Source organism: Plecotus auritus (genome assembly GCF_963455305.1).
Source record: "Plecotus auritus genome assembly, chromosome: 5".
NCBI classification, from domain to species: Eukaryota; Metazoa; Chordata; class Mammalia; order Chiroptera; family Vespertilionidae; genus Plecotus; species Plecotus auritus.
The window spans coordinates 27,529,919-27,535,918 of NC_137776.1; positions in this window are offsets into that span (position 1 = coordinate 27,529,919).

The following is a 6,000-nucleotide window of genomic DNA, read 5'->3' on the forward strand; positions in this document are numbered from 1 at the left end:
CGGCTCCCAGCTGTGTTACCCAGATCTCTCCTATTTAGCCCTCCTTTGGGTCAATTTAGGTTTGTGGGGGCCCAACTTAATGACATAATTATGTTGCCCTTAGACAGCGCAGAACCCTCACCAGCAGGCCCAGGGCCCCAGCTGTGCAAAAGAAATGAGGTAAATCTAAGACACAGCCTTGAGTGGAGGCTGTATCCACAGATTAGAACAACTTGGAATCTGCAACTGGCGCGTGGGCGACCATGCTAGCCGGTGTGTGCATGTGTTAGGGTGAGAAAGTCGCTTTTAAATCTGGGCTAGCCGAAGGGTATTCACAGCCTCTCAGAGCTATGGGAGGTTTGGCCCTTAAATAAAAAGGAAACAGTCCACAAAAAGAAAACCTGCCTTGTTATTTACAGCCAAACCTAATATTTATATCCAATTACAGAGCAAGATTTAAAGCCCTTCTTCTTGTTCCCTCTGCCTGAAATGCTCCCCTTCCCCCTGCCCATGATCTCATGATCTTATGACTGCCTCCTTATACTTCAGGTCACAAGTCAAGTGCCACCTTCTTAGGAAACCTTCCCTGATCACTTGAGCTAACTTTCCCTGACCACTTGACCACTTCCTCCCTTCTACAACCTATTGCTTACTTCATAGACCTCATCATGGTTTGATTTCTTTTTTACTTGTTTCTTGGCTAGTTTTCTCCCACCCTTCCTCATGAGAAGATGTGCTCCCAGAAAGCAGGGAAGAGAAACCAGTTCAGCATGGTTTCCAACTCAGCCAGTCCCTAGTGCCTAGAGCCAATTCTATAGAGATAGTAGCTGCTCAATAAATGATTGTTGAAGGTTGGTGAACAAGTGCCTGGTGGCTATTGACATGGTAAGTACTGCTCTGGAGACAGTCTCCTCAGGAGGGTGAGCTGGAGCTGGGAAGAATAATAGGGGTTTGGAGAAGGCTAGAGGAGAAGCAGCCTAGAGGTGGGTATGAACTCGGTGTATTTGAGAAGCTAGGAGTAGCCTCTTCCTGATGGAAGGAAGTCATTCAAGGGACTAGTGAAGCAACTAGAACCAAAAAGTGTGGGTGAAGCCAGGTTATAAAAGCCTGCCTAATTCCCCATGTTCATTTCTATCTCAATCACTTGTTTTAATTGAAATTTTTTCCAGAGATAACCATAGCTTCCCATGCAGTTGTAAGAAATAACACAGAGAGGTCCCTTGTAAACTTTGCCCAGTTTCCCCCATCGGTAACATTTTAGAATATCACAATCAAGATATTAACAATTATATAATACGACAATAAGGACATTAACATTGCTACACTGATGCGTATTGCCAACATTTTGGTTAATTATTTGTAATTTTAAATTTTTAGTAAAGTTACTCTAAAGTTAAAAAAGTAAAAGATACTCTAAGTTTTTGAAAGAAATGCACAAATATTATTTTAAAGGGTTACAGTGTCTTGTTTTAATGGAAGCAACATTTTTAAGGGAAAATGTTTTATTTTACCAATTAGAGTGTATTTAGATTCCAGATTCTTCATATATAAAAGACGATCAGGTGTCTCTGGAACTTATCTCTTTTGTTTACATCCAGTACTGTCGAAGGAACATTTTGAGCAATACTGTACATGACTTGTCGATTCTGAAATCAGACAGGATGCAGTGTTAACTAATATGCTAAACTAAGCCCAACCACTAATGTGCCTTTCTCTCTCCTTGGACGTTGGATGGGACTGCCAATGAGTGTCTCCCAAAGGGAAATGATTCAAGACAAAGACCCATTCTGCCTGCGGTATATGCCGGGAATACCAACTATGCTTATTATAGAATGAGCATGGCTGGGGTTGGCCGGCCTTCCTGATGCCAGTAAGAGGATACGGAAGAAATCTCCCAAGCTTTCAAGTGACATTCAAGTCACCAGGCACTTTGACTCCCATCATTAGGAGGCTGCTCCAAAGAAGCCGTGTTCCTACCTCTGTTGGTGCCCAGGAGAGCAGCTCATCTAGTGTTTGACCCTCTTTGAAAACGATTTCTCAGATGTGCTCTTTCAAGCAGCATGTGACTCGCCTCTCTACCTTGGTCTTATTTGAGAAATCCAAATCATTAAACGCTCCTACCTGCCTCTTTCTTTGCAACTTTACATTCACTGTAGAATTTCATTTTGTCTTTCAATTGTGTGGCTTGCCTTAATCCTTGGAGAGAGCTTCAAATTGTTTATTCCTTTAAAAAGTAAAAAAAAGTGACCTGGAGTTTAGCCAGCTCCAGTCAGTCTCTGAGTTTGGCTTTGTGTCCATAAGCCGCAGTTGGGAGAAACGCAAGAAATGCCCAAACAGAATAAAACAAATGATCTATTTAGTCTCGTTTCCTCTCTTGGAAGAGGTCCAGTGTTGAGTGCTTTGGATGAAGATGAAAATCCCTCTGCCCCACCCCCCTGCTCCCCCAAACACCCTAACAGTATGGCCTTGTATTTAAGTAAAAACTATCCTTAGCTTCCAATGGGTGATGTATGTTGTCTGGAAGAATGACTGATGTTTCAATAATAAGATAATAGTTGCTCCTCTTCTATCTAACCCCCATTGAAAACACATTACCCCACAAGACGGCTTGTTACACAACATTATAGATGTAAAGGCTGTTATGTAAGACTGTTTCAGCCAGGGGAAAGAAGACTGGTTATAACAGTTCACTTAGACAATTAGTTTCTGGGACTGTTGCATTGTTATGATTTTTTTTTTTTTTTAGCTTATAAAAGACATTTTTATTTCCTTTTCAAGTTGGCTTTCAAATAAATTCAATTTCTTCCTTCTGTAACTTCTGAAACGTTAAACCAGAGCATCAATTCACACTTCTCCATTTTTGTCACTACCTTTCACCAAGCGCTTCAGAGAAAAGACATTGGCTAAGTGCTAGGCTAAGTATTATTGTCTAATTGCACTATTTGGTCAAATAGGGATGGGAAACCCTGAGGGTCATTGTGATATTGACCCCTTCAAACAACAACCTAGCTTTTTTTCCTTTTACACTCAAGGAATAGATGTTGTCTCTCTACTTCCATATAGGTCTCTGACCTGTCTTCTTACCTGTATCACTGACTGTGTCTCCCTTTCTCTCCCTCCCTTCATCCCTCCCCCACCCTTCTCCCAAAGCTCTGTTACCAGTCACTTCCAATGCCAGCCTCAGTACGTTTTCATCATTCTTCACCACCCTTGATGTCTGGGCAGCATTTAACTCTGGTGTTTTGCCCATTTTTTTGAAACTCCTTTGTCTAGTCTCTCTCCTCCAATTCCTTACGCAGCCTTTATCTTTTGCTCATCAAATCCTCCTCCTCTATATGTGGGCGCTATGCAATTGCCTGCCTGCTGCTTTATCTCCTCTCCTCCTCACACTCTGCATGGAGGGAACATTGACTGGCTTGTGGCCACCCGGCATCTATTCCCCAGTCTTGATCTCAGAATCCGGTTTGCTCTCGGGCTCTATGTGCCTCCCCGTCAAAAATGGGAGTCATGGTGTCTTTCCTTCTTCTAGCCAGGGGGTGAGCATATGATCCCCTCCCAGCACCCTGAGTCCTGAAGGGAGTGGGGAAAATCATTGGAACTGATTTGTCCCAGCTTAATGAGATTGTGAATTCTTCTCATCTGGGCCCCCAGAACCCCTGTGACCCCTGCCCCTTCTGAGCAGAGGTCCACAGCAATTCTTTTGAGCCTTTTCTACTTCTAGCCAGATTCAGTTTCTGTTCCTTGCAACCAAGGACTCCCTAACTGACACACCTAGATGTGTAACTTGGCTTAGTTCTATATGAATTCCAAGCCTGTGTCTACAGATGGCCTTGTTCCCACACACATATCTTCAAAAGCCTGGTAGAAACTTCCACTTAGTACCCCATCGTCACCTCCCATCTAACAAATCTAAAGCCAGTTTAGTCTCATCCTTCCCAAAGCAATTACTCCTCCTGCATCCCCAAAGTGTCTGACAGGGATGACTGTGTCTCCATCATCAAAGCCAGGAAAATGGGGATGAACTCTGACTCCTCCCCTTCCCTTGATTCATTCCATATCCACCCTGAGGCGGTGGATTAGTTTCTTTCCCACATCCTTCTTATTCACCCCTTTCCCATTATTTTTCAGAAAAGTTTAGATCCTTATAATTTCATACCTGGGCCACTTCCATAACATCCTAAATAGCCTCTCAACTTCCAGATTCTCTTCATCCCTGTCAGCATAATCTTTCTAAAATGCTGCTTCAATCATGCCACCACTTGCTTAAAATAATTCCAGGCTTATCACGTAGGTCCGAATTTTTTGGCTTAGGCTAATCTTCTGTAGACATTTTGGTCACAAGTTCTGGAGTTAAATTGCCTGTGTTCAAATTCCAGTCTCACATTATGTAATTTTTTCCAAGTAATTTAACCTGTGGGCCTTATTTTCCTCATCTGTAAAATGGCAGATAATAATAGTACAACCTACTCATAAGCTTATATGAGAATCAAGTAGTTAATCCATGAAACGGGTTTAGCTAAGAGTCACCTAATAAGTGCTCAATAAAAATTTATCACGATGAAAGCTCTCCACAATCTAACTCTAATCCATCTTGCTAGCCTTATCTTCTCATTTTCTCTGATATGGCTTCCAAAGTTTTTACCGATCAGAATCATTCCTATTGTAGTGTCCTGCCACTGTGTCACTGTTTAAACCATTCTCTCTATTCTGAATACCCTTCTCTCAACCCACCTGTATGAGTAATTTTTGAATTGCAAACTATCCCAATCTTAATGGCTTCAAGTGACCATTTTATTTGTTTATGATGCCATGGGTTGCCAGGCAGGGTTCACCCCAGATGGTTCTCTGCTCCACTAGGTCATCTGATCTCACTCGTGCAGCTGCAGGATTCAAGATGGCCTCACTCATGTGTAGCCCCTCAGCGGGATGCTGCAACTCAGTCTTTTCTCTCCTCCAGCTTTTTCATCTTCACTGGCTTTTCCCCTTTGTCATATTTCAAACTGAAAGGCTTCTCTCTGCATGGGTTGTCCAGCAGTCCTCAGACTTCTGTACATGATGGCTCAAGACAATAAGAGGGTGAAAACAGAAATTAAGTCACAAGACCTCTTAAGGACTAGCCATGGTTTGGGCACAAGGTCACTTGTGCTGCATTCAAGGGAGTCATAGGGCTATCTCAGACTCAGGGAGGAGAAGCAGACTCCACATTTTAATGAGAGATGTTGCAGTCACCTTGGGCTGCCATATAAGATACCACAGACTGGGTGGCTTAAACAACATACATTCATTCTCTCCTAGTTCTGGAAGCTGGAAATTCAAGATCAGTGTACCATCAGGGTTGGTTTCTGGTGGGGCCTCTCTTTCTGGCTTGTGGCCACCTTCTCATTGTGTCTTCCTATGGCCCTTCCAAGAGCACAGTATGAGAGAGTATGGTGTCTCTGTTCTTCTTCTAAGGACACCAATTCTATCAGATTATGAGCCCATTCTCATGACCTCATTTAACCTTAATTAGCTCCTTAAAAGCCCTGTCTTCAAATAGAGATACATTGGGGGTTGGGGCTTCAACATATGAATTTTGAAAGGACACAATTCAGTCTATAACAAGAGGAGTGGGGAAAGTTACATTGCAAAAGGGCATGCCGGATGGAAGGGATGGTTGCAATGCCCATTTTTGGACACAATCTGCCACCATTCTCTGCCACTGAAATAATCTTCATCCTTCACAATTTTCCCCTTAGCCAGGCCAACATTGATGTCTCCTCCCTCAGCACTCCTGTAACTCTAAGTATGGGTTGCTTATTTCACATGACCACATCCTGTCTTGGATGTGAGAGTTTGGTTTAGGCTCTAACCTCAAGGCAATGGCCATATTTTTTTTATATCTTTAAGTTTTTACACAGTGCCTTAAACAGAAAAGACCATAATAAATGTTTGTTATTATGAATGAACAAAAATGCAATTAATTTTACTGTTCTAGCAGACCAAGCTAGATTTGGTGCCTGGGTATCTTTCGTGCTTCGCTGC